Genomic DNA, 14838 nt, shown 5'->3' with positions numbered 1-14838 from the left:
AGGGTGAGTGAGGGTGAGTGAGGGTGAGTGAGGGTGAGTGAGGGTGGGTGAGGGGTTGAGGGTGAGTGAGGGGTTGAGGGTGAGAGAGGGTGAGGGGTTGAGGGTGAGTGAGGGTGAGGGGTTGAGGGTGAGTGAGGGGTTGAGGGTGAGAGAGGGTGAGGGGTTGAGGGTGAGTGAGGGTGAGGGGTTGAGGGTGGGTGAGGGTGAGGGTGGGTGAGGGTGAGGGTGGGTGAGGGTGGGTGAGGGTGAGTGAGGGTGAGTGAGGGTGAGTGAGGGTGAGTGACGGTGGGTGAGTGAGGGTGAGTGAGGGTGAGGGGTTGAGGGTGAGTGAGGGGTTGAGGGTGAGTGAGGGTGAAGGTGGGTGAGGGTGAGTGAGGGTGAGTGAGGGTGAGGGTGAGTGAGGGTGAGGGTGAGTGAGGGTGAGTGAGGGTGAGGGTGAGTGAGGGTGAGTGAGGGTGAGTGAGGGTGAGTGAGGGTGAGTGAGGGGTTGAGGGTGAGTGAGGGTGAGTGAGAGTGAGGGTGAGAGTGAGGGTGAGTGAGGGGTTGAGGGTGAGGGGTTGAGGGTGAGGGGTGAGGGTGAGGGGTTGAGGGTGAGTGAGGGTGAGGGGTTGAGGGTGAGTGAGGGTGAGTGAGAGTGAGGGTGAGTGAGGGGTTGAGGGTGAGGGGGTGAGGGTGAGTGAGGGTGGGTGAGGGTGAGTGAGGGTGAGTGAGGGTGAGTGAGGGTGAGGTGTTGAGGGTGAGTGAGGGTGAGTGAGGGTGAGTGAGGGGTTGAGGGTGAGGGGTTGAGGGTGAGTGAGGGTGAGTGAGGGTGAGTGAGGGGTTGAGGGTGAGGGGTTGAGGGTGAGGGGTGAGGGTGAGTGAGGGTGAGGGGTTGAGGGTGAGTGAGGGTGAGGGGTTGAGGGTGAGTGAGGGTGAGGTGTCGGGGGTGAGTGAGGGTGAGGGGTTGAGGGTGAGGGGTTGAGGGTGAGGGTGAGTGAGGGTGAGTGAGGGGTTGAGGATGGGTGAGGGTGAGGGTGAGTGAGGGTGAGGGTGAGTGAGGGTGAGTGAGGGTGAGGGTGAGTGAGGGTGAGGGTGAGTGAGGGTGAGGGTGAGTGAGGGTGAGGGTGAGTGAGGGTGAGTGAGGGTGAGGGTGGGTGAGGGGTTGAGGGTGAGTGAGGGTGAGGGGTTGAGGGTGAGTGAGGGTGAGTGAGGGTGAGTGAGGGTTGAGGGTGAGGGGTTGAGGGTGAGTGAGGGTGAGGGGTTGAGGGTGAGTGAGGGTGAGGGGTTGACGGTGAGTGAGGGTGAGGTGTCGGGGGTGAGTGAGGGTGAGGGGTTGAGGGTGAGTGAGGGTGAGGGTGAGTGAGGGTGAGGGTGAGTGAGGGTGAGGGGTTGAGGATGGGTGAGGGTGAGGGTGAGTGAGAGTGAGGGTGAGGGTGAGTGAGGGTGAGTGAGGGTGAGTGAGGGGTGAGAGAGGGAGGGTGAGTGAGGGTGCGTGAGGGTGAGTGAGGTGAGTGAGGGTGAGGGTGAGTGAGGCGTGAGCGGTGAGGGTGAGTGAGGGTGAGTGAGGGTGAGGGTGAGGGGTTGAGGGAGCGTGAGGGTGTGAGGGTGAGTGAGGGTGAGGGGTTGAGGGTGAGTGAGGGTGAGGGGTTGAGGGTGAGTGAGGGTGAGGGGTTGAGGGTGAGTGAGGGTGAGGTGTCGGGGGTGAGTGAGGGTGAGGGGTTGAGGGTGAGTGAGGGTGAGGGTGAGTGAGGGTGAGGGTGAGTGAGGGTGAGGGTGAGTGAGGGTGAGGGTGAGTGAGGGTGAGTGAGGGTGAGTGAGGGTGAGTGAGGGTGAGTGAGGGTGAGTGAGGGTGAGTGAGGGTGAGTGAGGGTGAGTGAGGGTGAGTGAGGGTGAGTGAGGGTGAGTGAGGGTGAGTGAGGGTGAGTGAGGGTGAGTGAGGGTGAGGGTGGGTGAGGGGTTGAGGGTGAGTGAGGGTGAGGGGTTGAGGGTGAGTGAGGGTGAGTGAGGGTTGAGGGTGAGGGGTTGAGGGTGAGTGAGGGTGAGGGGTCGAGGGTGAGTGAGGGTGAGGGGTTGAGGGTGAGTGAGGGTGAGTGAGGGTGAGGGGTTGAGGGTGAGTGAGGGTGAGGGTGAGTGAGGGTGAGGGTGAGTGAGGGTGAGTGAATGAGGGTGAGTGAGGGTGAGTGAGGGTGAGTGAGGGTGAGTGAGGGTGAGTGAGGGTGAGTGAGGGTGAGTGCGGGTGAGGGTGAGTGAGGGTGAGGGGTTGAGGGTGAGTGAGGGTGAGGGTGAGTGAGGGTGAGGGGTTGAGGGTGAGTGAGGGTGAGGGTGAGTGAGGGGGAGGGGTTGAGGGTGAGTGAGGGGGAGGGGTTGAGGGTGAGTGAGGGTGAGTGAGGGTGAGGGGTTGAGGGTGAGGGGTTGAGGGTGAGTGAGGGTGAGGGGTTGAGGGTGAGTGAGGGTGAGGGGTTGAGGGTGAGTGAGGTAACCTGGCATGGTAACCTGAAAAAAATGTGGGTGTGAGCCATGTGAAGGGGTCTGCGGTGAGCGCGAGACCCGAAAAGGCAGAAGTGGGGAAGGAGAGGCTGTGGGTAAGGGTATGCACGAAAGTAAAATGTGCACAAATAGGGCCATGCGGTGGGCGAACAAAGCAGAAGCGTCTGGCAGGATGGTGGTGCCGGAATAAGCTGTGCACATGTCAGGCCATGCTTCGAGTAACTTATAGAGATGCGGCTGACAGGATAGTAGGGTTGAGAGCAAAAGCGCCGAAGGGGCGCCTGTGTATATGCTGCTAATAATTAAAAAATGCATATGAGAACTGTATTATCGCAAATGATGGAAATGATATCTCACCTGAAAGAAAAACAAGAAAGGAAACAAGACGGAGGGCATTGCTGTGGGGAGGGGGGGGGGGAGGAGAAATGCACACGGCGGGCAGGGGAGGGGGCGGAGCGGGGAGAGCGGCATGAGGGTGTGAAGCAGCCGGGGCCTTTGAAGTGAAGCTAAGCTTCACTTCAAAGGTGTGGGAGGAGTGTGGCTGAGGGAACAGACGGCGATTTGGTGATGTGCACGCGCATTTTAGATCAATGCGCTTGCGCATTGACCTAAAAGCCACGGGCACAGCACCAAATCGCCGCAGTTAGGTAAACTTTGTTTAAAGCCCTATAGTCTCGCTTCTCTCAATGCGCATGCGCATTGATAGGTCACGAGACCTAAAAAGCATTGTTATTTACAATGTTTGTGTTTAAGTAGAGATTACAACCATAGCTTTGGGGTTTGTGAGGGATGCACTGTGACATTTCACAGTAGACCTCAAATCGAACGGTTCTTTCTGTGTGGGCTTTTATTTTTCTTGACGCTGCTTATCTAAAATCCCCTCGTTTGCCCTTTGGGAATGACTACGCCACAGGGAGTGCCCGAAAGAATGGGTGAAACAGCAGCTGTCTAACCCCTCCCGCCGGGGTAGAGGCCAGGCGTCTCAGTTAGCTTCCATTCTGCCAGACCCCCGTGCACAGCTGCAATGAATGCAAGGAATATTGCCTTTAAAAGACTATTAAAGGGTGACTTGCTATATTGGTCTACAGTGCTCATAAAGCAAGAGTGATGGCTGCACGTTTGCTTGGAGTGATTTTCTAAGTGTACGATATCCATACAGCTAGAATTATATTTGCTTCTTTGTAATGGGAGGGTTGTTTGTGTGGAACACTTACTTTATTATGGCGAGGTTTGCTTCAACATAAGATGACTCAGAGCTGCATTTTCCTGTGTGTCTAGTAGTCCAACCCTTTTTTTTCTTCTTAAAATTCTGGGATGTGTAGTGTAATTTAACCCAGAATAAAACCCATAATTCAAAGAAACAAGCATTTGCAATGCAATAGGTCTCGCATTATTAAAGTTTGAGCTATTGGTGTTGCATTATTTAGAAATGGCAATAGCTCAAACTTTAATAATGCGAGACCTATTGCATTGCAAATGCTTGTTATTGTAATTCTTGTGGCATATGCATGCCATAAATGTTTTACAAAAATAAATAAACACTGCACCAGCATACCAACGCCATACTTAATGGCTTTGCCAATGCTTTTGTTGGCTTTGCAACTTGAGTACTTTGGCGATTCCTACGTTTTGACCGAACCGTGGGTGTGCTAGTTAGAAGCACGAGTCACAGAAAACCAGAAACGCTAACTAAGCAATTAAACCACTAAATGAGGGGTTCCAATTTCTATTTTGTTTTATCAAAAGATAAAGGGAAAAAACAGAACCACAACGTCGAATAGATTTAGCCAGCTGATTATACAAACATGCAACTCAGCAGAACAAGAATCAACCGGATTTTCTTAAACAAAAATAGGCATAAAAGGAGCTTTTGTTTCACATTTCACAACAGCTGAGATGTGACATAGAACGCGCGGCCAACAAAAGCTCCAAAACCTTTTATGTTAGCGTACAGGGAACATTTTTTAAAATGAATATGTAAAATTGGTCTTTCGGTAAAACAGCTTAAACAAAAGGCTGAGTGTAACAGCCACGCATATTTTACAGAAGGAAGTGAGGAGAAAAGGGAAAAAAAATAGCCACCACAGGAAATGAGTCACGATGTCTGGAGTTCGGTTCACATTTTAAAACTTCCATTCTTGAGTTAACATCCAGTAAATGCTTCGTCACTTCCAGTGAACTAGTAAACATACTGGATACAAAGGTCAGCGCAGGTCACTATACAATGACCCACTGCACCGCAAGAGAGTTTGCACTAAAGGATCGGGTGTTGACACAGCACCTTGTGTTCCGTAGTGTGCTACTCGCCGAAAAGCGCTTCAACGCCTCGTCACGGTTAGAAAGCGCTATATAAATACAATTAAAATTTCCGTCACAAAAAATGTTGTGTGAACTTTAGTTCTGTATCAAAGCAGAGAATGCACAATGGCCGCCAAAGAAGTGTTATAATGCATTGCATCGTCCTGTCGCGTTTGTAAAACGCCTTTTACGCCTAAAGAGGCCTCAAACTACTTTCTGGGAGGATGATTAAGTAGCTACTCAGTTTGTTACGGTAAACCAAGGTTAGTGTTATATAATTCTACCGAATTCAGCTAATTCTGCAAAATATTCTAGATTAAACGGTAATGTAGGCCATTTTAAATACAATGCGATACATTAGACTTAATCCAATGACCAATCAGAGAGCCAATACATCATTCAACTGGTATCTAGGTTACTCAAAAGTTACTAACACCGTGCCTCTTTTCAGTCTATTAAAATGTGTGGATTATGTACTTGGGTTAGAGGAGTGTCTGTCTTCTCAGTACATTGACGACTAAGAAGACCCACAGGTAATAACGGCGAAAGCCAAAAGTTGCTCAAGCCCTGAAGGCAAAGGACGTTCTTTCTGCCTGTGCCGCTGTCTTGAGAGTCTCCAGTTCAGAACTTTCTTACTTCAGAGAGAGAAAAAAAGAAATTTAAAGGGGCACTGCCGCCCTGCTTGTGACTGCAGCAAAAGTTAAAGATTTCGAAGCGAGGTGGCGTAGGAAACCCAAAAGTCCACCTCAGCAAAATATCTAATGCACTTCCATTTTGCAGATCTTCTCGGTGGCCGACACTGGAGCGTAAAGGAGGCAGTAAATGATCCTCTTCTCAATCCTAGCGCCATTGTAACAGGCACGCCAGTGAAAATGGAGAGCGCCTGTTTATCAGAAGCCTCCAAATGTTTGAAAGGACTCCTACCTAAGATCTTCATGAATAAAGGTGCTTTTAGTTCTTTCAAAGCTTTCCATTTTTTACAGCCTTGTCCACAACGTTGCCCGTAATCTTATGGGTTGGCTGTGACAGAAACCTAACCTTTCACAACAGGCCTGGGTTGATTGTTGCGGTTCAGGGAGGTCCTGGCAGTTTTAGATGGACTATTCCCATTGGATCAAAGTCAAGACTGATTTGCATAGGGCTGGGTCCAAATTCAGGTGGCATGGTGTGCAGAATAAAGATGGACTGGGATGCTTCCCCAAGCAATTACCAGGGGAGGAGATTAATTCAAGCATTTCAGCAACGAATTCAGGCATTTCACCCATCACTTTTTTGTATACTTAAGAGTGTCACCCTTTAATGGGATAGTAATACCCCGACATGGGTCCCAGCACACTGGGTCACTGGAACCAAGCTATACCTGGCTGATGAGCCATACCTAGGACAAAACCTGCCCTGGATTGCCTGTGCTCTGGTTCAGGCAGGACCTGGCCTGGTAGTTTGGGCTGGACTGTTCCCATTGGAGCAGGGTCAGCAGTGATTTGCATATGGCTGGGTCCAAACTGAAGAAGCATGATGTGCAAAATAACGACCTGGGATGTGGCACGAGTAATTAATTACTAGAGTCTGAGATTAATTAAAGCATTTCAATCAGCACTTGTTTGTATACTTTCGCATACTAGGGAGAGTGGCAAAGAGGCCTTCACTCTCAACAAGGAAATATTGGGGAATCGGTTCTTGTTGCTGTATCACAAAATGTTACTTCTTCATTCCCAAGGGCATTATAAAGCAAGAGATAGCACAAAAAAAACAAAGTCCATAACAATGTGTCACAATCCGTGGTGCAGAAAAATATAACAGAAAACCCCTCGACAAATGTTTAACTGCCTAAGGAAAAGGGCTAAGCTCAGGATCTTGGCGCATTGTGCATTGAATAAACCAAAGGACACCACATAGACCAGTGATGCCTACATACAGCCATTCAGTGGTGACACCTTTTCATCTCCACAATCAATACTGTTTTGGGGCCACCTCGTGTCCCGCTATAAACTTTAACAATGTTTCTGGCTCCAGTCTGAAACCTGGAGAGATTTCAAAAGACGAGGATTTTATATGATTAGGTATATGTTTTATACAGGTTTTATCTATTTATTTAAAGGTTTTATATTCTGATGCTCTGCCATAAGGAAGCAGTGTGGTTTTCATAAAAAAATATTACGGTCTGGAGCAGCGTACTACTCGCCAAAAAGTGCTTCACTCTTCGTCATAGGTAGTAGGGGCTATATAAATACAATACCAATTTCATGAATTAGAGTAAAAGTGCAGGTTATGGGTCAGTTAAGTGCAGTGGTTACTTACTGCTCGGTTGGATATATTTAGAGTTTTTCAGGAATAACCTCAAGAGGTGAGTTTTTAAATATTTTTGGAAGTCAAGGAGAGAAGGCTGGGTTCTCTAACCAGGAGACAGCGTAGAAAAATATAATACAATTGCTTCTAATCGAGTAGTGTACCTAAATTACCAGTAATTCTATAGTGAACCATCTGTGTGGGTGTTGGACACACACATACTTTTACAAATATAAAAACCATCAATATACCAAAACTATGACTTCGTTTTGAAACCGGCATTGGCAACACCAACAGGTATGGCACTGGCTGCCAACCTTTTGTATATGTTGATACCGGTTTTGTTTGGTCATTGTTTTGCAAAATTGTATTGTTGGGGAAGCTGTTGGGCCCTAATCAGGTTAAAAAAAAATCTGGCTAAAGGTATAAAAATAAAAAATAAATGGGGGGGCTCAAAAAGCACATATTGTCAAAGTAGCCCCAGGGCAGTGAAGGGAACTACTTTGTGTGTGGATGTGCTCTTTGTGAAAGGTGAAAATGCGGTCAGTCAGTGAAGTTTAGCCATGCACTGAAGTATGCCGAATTGTTGTTGCTCATGCTGTATGCTTTACTAGGTGGAAGAAAAATGTGAACGACTTCGTACTAGGCTAATGAACGATGAGGGTTGTTGAAAGCACCTAGAATTTTATTACACACATCATTTTAGTCAACTGAAAAGGTCTTGACTTGCAAAATAAGACAGGGCCTAAGAGGCAAGATAAACCATGGCAGAGGCCACCTGCTTTCAACTGATACCATAAACGTGACTGCCTGACTTATTATTTGGGGGTTAGCATCATAGGTACCAGTCTCTTGAATTGGTTGACTCCTGGGGAATGCAGCTGACTTAAATAAGGGGCGTCTGCTGCAGTGGCGGCTCCTCTGCTAAGGCAGAGGAGCGTGGCCCCACTGCTCACAGAGCAGTGTAAACGAAAAAATAAAAGGACAACTGAAGTGATTATCATTTTATTTTTTTGTATGGTCAGGCTAGGGCGGGATGGATCCCCTGACGTCTGGGAGGAGGAGGAGTTGTGCACTCTGTAAAGTATGCATGAATGTTTGACCGTCTCTCTCAGGATGGCCAAATATTCATGCGCACTTCGAACGTTCTTCATGCAGGCTGCATTACAGCCTGCAGGGCGAACAAGCCCAGACCGCCATTCCCTGGCTAAGCGCCGAACCACGGCACTCAGACCAAACACAACGCTGCATTGCAGCGCTGTGATTGGCTCAGAGAGCCTGGGTGCTTACCAATCACGATTAGTTGTGGGGAGCCTGGGTGGTTCCCGGTCCCCGGAAGAGACTCACTCGGCGATGGACAGACATGGCGTGATCAGATAAGTGATTTTTAGTCAAACCTGCCCCCTCCCCTCCGCCCGCCACCCCATATCTTACCAGCTGCCACTGGTCTGCTGCACGTTTTGCGTTGGCATAGAAAACTCAGGAAGGAATGCAAACCCTGTTATTTAGAGTCAGACTAACGTGGCAAAAAACCTCTACAGTCCTGGATGCCCGCTAGGGGTGCATTTTATCTCTTGGCAATTCCGGTCTCCTACATGCAATGGAATACTCACCATAAACTTGTGCATTTCAAAGGCTCCATCTTTACTTTAGCCATTAATCTCTACAGGGTCTTCTTCTCTGGGCCTTTGGCATGAGACATTAACCACACAAAGCGCACCCATGCTTCATACTTTACTGGTCCTACCAACACCACATTTGAGAGATCTAAAACCCAGGGGCAGCTCTGTTATGGCAGAGGAACATCGCCTCACTGTTGGATCCAGCAGACGCATGTAAAATAAAATGATAATAAAGCAGTTAATAAAACTGCTTATTTATTTTATTTTACTCCAGAGCTGCTGCTGAGTCTTGAGGGTGGGGCCATCGGGAGCAGGAGTGGTGGGCTCAGGGCACTGCCAGTGCGCATGTAGGTTTGACCGGCCGTCTTAGGATATGCGCACTTGGATAGCACTAGGCTATTGCTTGGAAATATCAGCAGAGCTCAAGAGCACAGGCTCCCAGTCCCTGGTGGAGCATGGAACCAGCCCACTCCACCCAATCCCTATGCTGCTCTCATGCTGGCTAACACCAGCATGAGAGTAGCGTCAGACGTGGCGCAAGGGACTCTGGAAGTCTGAGTGAGCATCGTCTGAAGAGGCGGTGAGTCGGCAGACGTCAGGCTACAGGAAGCTTTTTTTTTTCTTTTTCCCCCTCCCCCAAGCGACCCCACCACCACCACACTGCCTCACTGATTTCTCCAGCTAGTGGCCGCCACTGCTAAAACCTCTACACATGCCACCTTTCAGAGAAAGTTCCCATTTCCATATTCTGTCTCACATGCAAATATATGCAAGGCCTTCGTCCTGCCTACCTGCTGGACAAATGACCTTAAATTAAGATCGTAATGGCAGCGTTTTAATAACAAACCACCATTCTAATCTCGACCACAACTATGCTGCTGTTTTCCTTCAGTGACTTTCTTGTAGCAGAATATTTGCAGGCCACATGCAGTCATCTGATCTGACCTTTCCAAAGCTTCTAAAAAACAACCCATTTATCAAAGCTTTCAAATGTTCCCATTCTTCTTTTGTGTACTGTAGGGGTGCCCTGAACCTTTCCACTTGTGGCATGCTAACGCTACACAAAACAGAAATAAATGTCAGGCACATAAACAGCCAGCGACAGAACACATTTGAGAAGTGCGTTCATTTACAGTAGACTACTTGATTAACTTTATTTTAGCAAGGAAAATAAAGAGTGCTATTGTTGGTTCAGTTAACCATGTGAGTAAAAGCAGCAGACAAAGCAATATCTAAAAAATCAACATACAGTAAGTTTCTTTGTGCTCTAGAATCTTCATGTGGGTGCAGGGATTCACGGAGACACTTTCAGAGGTAAACAAAGAAGGAGTAGTTTCTTACCTGTAACTCCAGTTCTGTAGTAGGGGGATCTCGACGTATATTCATAATCTAGTTAATAGTCCCGCCCATGTGAGATTGGACCCCGGAGCAATACAAAATAATCTCTTAAATTGTCCTCAGTGCAGTCCTGCATAGACACTTAAGAGAAAATTAAAGACAATAATGCAGCCTATACCTGCAAGGCTACACTGTCCAGTACTTCAACTAGAAATGCAAAGGATATTCCACCAACATCACATTAAACACAGTCTGTAAAGTTTCACCCATAGAGAAACGTCCCCTTCACAAAATCCTTGGGATGATAGAGAGGAAGGGATGGACAGACAAGCCCCCATAGGCTGCCATTATGTGTCTGCAAAAGGGATACTGTGCCTTTAAGGAACTCTCCAGAGACCCTCGGTATCCCATGATGCACAGCAAACTCCTTTTACTTTCAGTTCTTTTTGAAGGTGTATAAAGAAAGGCCTGTAGCATACATTACAGTACCATTTTCTCCACCGGGGAGGAGGGCGGGCGCTTATGACTATAACAGAGATACCCCTTCTACAGAACTGGAGTTACAGGTAAGAAACTACTCCTTCTGTAGTAGGGGATCTCTGTGTATAGTCATAATCTAGTGAATAGAATGGCAAGCCCATCCCAACAATCTAACCGGCGGTGGAGAAAAAAAAAAAACACCACTACTGTGCAAACAGATTTCTTAACAAAGCCTGCCCAACCTGAGCTCTGCTCTGGCATTAGAGTCCAGACAGTAATGCTTAGCAAAGGTATGGACCGACTTCCACGTGGTAGCCCTGCAGATCTCTGCAATGGGAACATTACGTAGCAAAGCCGTTGTAGCCGTTTTGCCCCTGGTGGAATGAGCCTTAGGCTTACCTCCTAAGGTCTTATTCGCCTTCTGGTAACTTAACTGGATACAGGACCCAATCCATCTAGAGATGGATTGCTTCGAGGTAGTAAGACCAGTCCTGACCGACCCATAGTTGACAAACAGTTGGTCTGACCTACAAATGTCCTTGGTCTTATCCAAGTAGAATTTCAACACCCTTCTGACATCCAGGGAATGGAGAGACCTTTCCGCTGGAGTGGAAGGATTCTGGAAAAACATAGGTAAAGTTATAGTCTGATTAACATGAAAATCAGAGATCACCTTAGGAAGGAACTTGGGGTGAGTACGCATCACAACCTTAGCAGCATGAAAAATAGTGTAAGGTTCCTGGCAACAGAATACCTGAATTTCACTCACCCTGCGGGCCGATGTAATGGCCACGAGGAACGCCGCCTTCCACGACAGGTGATGCAGTGAAGCCTTGTGAATAGGCTCAAAAGGTTCCTTCATCAACCTGGACAGCACCACGTTCAGCTCCCATGATGGCGAAGGACGCCGAACAGGACGCTGAACACCTTTTTTTTTTTTTTTTTTTTTTTAAAACCTTTATTGTACAAAGAAAGCTCACAAATACGGGCCTACAACCCCACGGGCTGGCCACCACACAGTAAGAAACGTAGTAAAGGAGAATAAGTTCTTCACAGGATATGACACCAGGAGCACAGGAGAAACAACAAAGGCCATCGAGCAATCAGCAAAAACAGGATAACAAAAGGTTAATTTTCTAATACGGGGCGGGGGAACAGAAGAATAACGGGCCGTGGAAGGAACAACAGGGGAGGGGCCGCGGCAAGCCGCCATTTTATGAACACAGGATGAAACAAAAAGCCATACAGACATAGCTACCAAAGAATATACACATAATCGGAGTACAAAGAAGCTACAATGGCATCAGTCAAACCGCGCTCACCCTTCACCGCCCCCACCCAAATTGTAGAGACAGAACCAAAAAGGCCCCCATTGCAAAATACAATACGATATGCACCCCAACGGAAATAAAGAGACCCCCATAAAGGGGGAAGGGGAAGAGGGAAAAAGGGGACAAAAGAAGGGACTCCCACCAAATCACGCACCCCCAGGAGACAAGACAGAACAACATGACCCGGCATGTGATATACCAAAAAGTCGACACCAAAAGAACCAGCGGGCCACAATCAGACACACACCGGAATACGAACGCCACAGAAACTCCCCAGGGGGACACATGAGGAGACAGAGTCCCGAAAAGGTGAATACACAAGAGCCATAGAACAAAAAAGGAAGAAATGAGGGGGGAAAATGACCCCCCAATAGAGACAGACCCCACCCACCCACCCCTAAGCCCACCCTGCACCCCTGCAGAAGGCTACGGCCTACCCCCCCCGCAGCGTGCCTGTCGCCCTAATTAGAACCCGAAATATAGCGGAGTAAAGTTAAGTCGGAAACAGAAGACAAAAACGGGGAAGGGCAGGGAAAGGGAACATGGGATGGGAGACACATACATACACATACACGGGGGAGGGCCGGAAAACAGGAGGAAACGCACCCGGCCACCCGCCTGAGTCGAAGGTCCCAGACCCCGGGAAGCCAAAGATGATCAGGTTAAAGTCCAAGAGCACCAAACAATCACACATAACCATACCAGGACACGTTGACCATCCAAATCAGTACAAGACTACCGCACGCAGATGCCAGTGCACATCAGCCCTGTCCCTGTTTGTCCAAAGTAAGAACAGTCCGGTCCAGCGAGGACCCGGCCACGAAGAACAGAAGGCAGACAGCAGGAAAATACAACGGCAGTCCAGAAAATACACGGGAAGTACAACACGGAAGATCCAGGAAAGTCACGAAGTGTAGCAAACGATGCAGGCACAGGTCCAAGGATATGTCCAAAGAACCCGACCCATCTGGGCCAGCACAGGAGAGATCGCCGGGCAGCGGCGGCAAAAAGGAACCGGGAGAGTCATGAAAGTCAGGCCGAGCAAAATCCAGCTCCCGGGCCAGAGGCAAAGGAGGCAGAGCCGGAGGAGGAGGCATCATCAAGTTCCGCACACCCACGGACGCGGTCGTAGCCGGGGCCAATTCTGCCAGGATAATTCCAGCCGTACCCCGCAACGGCAAAGCCACATCCGGTCGTGGGGGCCCGGGAGGCCCGTAGCGAGGAACCATCTCCGAAGTAATGACAGGCGCGGCCACCAAGAGCCGCCAGGAGAGCAGGGCATCCAGGACCTCCTTAAGCGTAGGAAAACCTTTACAGTATTCAAGACCCGGGCCATGCGGCGGGCCTCCAGTGCTCGTCCAGGCCCGGCCGAGACAATTGGGGTCGGTCGCCATTTGAGAGCCCAACGAGGCCGCGCGGCCGCCAACCTCCGCCGGGGCGACGGAAAGGCAAGTATAGTCGCGCCGACCAGCGGCAGAGCACCCCGGGCAGGAAGGAGGGCCACCAGAAGAAAGGGACCTCACCGGCCACCCAACGCCGCCGGTTCCGTTCCCCGAGTCCGGGCGGCAAAATCAAAATGGCCGGACCGGAGAACAAAGGGGGAGCAAGCCGGATACACGAGGAGCTCCGGCAATGGAAGGCAGCGCCTTCACCAAAGGCCTCCTCCCCACAGGAATCAGCCAGGAAGGACCTCCGGCCCACACGAACAATGGCCTTCCGACCACCTCCACCGCGCCCCGAAGGGCAGCGCCGCAGGCTCCGTCCGGCCCGGGAGCCAGCAAGAAGATCCAGGCCAGTCCGCCTCCGACGCCACAAAACGATCGGGGGGCACCGCTCCGGATCCACAGCAGCCAGGACAACCGGAACAAGAGGTAAGTGCCTGCAGGGCATCGTAGCACTATCACACAGCAAAGAGGGCTTCCCGGGGCAGGATAACAGCAGGATAAATGTGAAAATACAGGCGGGCGAACGGAGCCGAGCTAAAGCGCGGCCATCTCGGTCGCGAGCTAGGCTCCTCCCCCCGAACACCTTATTCAATCCTTCCAAAAAATCCTTTATCACAGGAATCTGGAAGAAGGACGTCTGAGAAAGACATTTCTTGTATGCAGTCAATGCTGCGAGGTGAACCTTAATGGAAGAGAAATTAAGTCCAGACTGTGCTAAATGCAGAAGGTATGGAAGGATGACATCTTCCTTGCAGGTCGTCGGATCATAGTTCTTAGACGTGCACCAGATGCAGAATCTCTTCCACTTGTAAGCGCAAGAAGTCCTAGTGGAAGGCCTCTTAGCCTCCTTCAATATGTCCATGCAATCCTCAGGAAGATTCAAGTGGCCATATTGCACTATCTCAGGAGCCATGCCGCCAAACTCAACGATGAGAGGTTGGGGTGCACCATCTGCCCCCGAACTTCGTGAGAAGGTCCGGCCGACACGGCAGCCACCGGTGAGGTAGGAGCGATCGGTGAAGCAGGTCTGTGAACCACCACTGTGTGGGCCATTCCGGAGCAATGAGGATCACCCACGCTCTGGACTGGGACAGCTTGATGAGCACCGCCGGAATCAGGGGAATTGGTGGAAAAGCGTACAGAAAGCTGTTGGACCAGCTGATCCATAACGCGTTTCCCAGAGTCCCCGGCTGGTAATACCTCGAGGCGAAGTCGCGGTATTTTTTGTTTTCGGCGGTGGTGAACAGATCTACGTCTGGAGGGCCCCACATGGCGAAGATGTCGTCGAGCACCTCGTCGTTTATGACTCACTCGTGGTTTTCTTGGATCAACCTGCTGAGGGCGTCCGCTTGAACATTCTGCACACCTGACAGATGAGTCGCCGTTATTGTCAGTCCTCTGGCTAGCAGCCAGTGCCAGATCGCCTGCGCTTCCTGTGATAGTGTGCGCGATCTTGAGCCCCTCTGCTTGTTGAGACAATACATTGTGGTCTTATTGTCCATCTGCACAAGCAAGGAGTTGATCTGGAAGGACGGATGTGTCAAGTGAACAGCTCTGAGTTCCAGGAATTTG

General features: G+C 49.8%; 1 protein-coding gene across 1 annotated transcript in view; it reads right to left on the bottom strand.

Moving 5' to 3' along the window:
- Window positions 1–14838, bottom strand: part of RAB20 (RAB20, member RAS oncogene family) — a 155101-nt gene that overhangs the window by 51771 nt on the left and 88492 nt on the right. The gene's annotated exons all lie outside the window — the stretch shown is intronic.

The sequence above is a fragment of the Lissotriton helveticus genome, chromosome 8 (assembly GCF_964261635.1).
Source record: "Lissotriton helveticus chromosome 8, aLisHel1.1, whole genome shotgun sequence".
Classification (NCBI taxonomy): Eukaryota; Metazoa; Chordata; class Amphibia; order Caudata; family Salamandridae; genus Lissotriton; species Lissotriton helveticus.
This window is presented reverse-complemented; position numbering and strand designations above follow the sequence as displayed.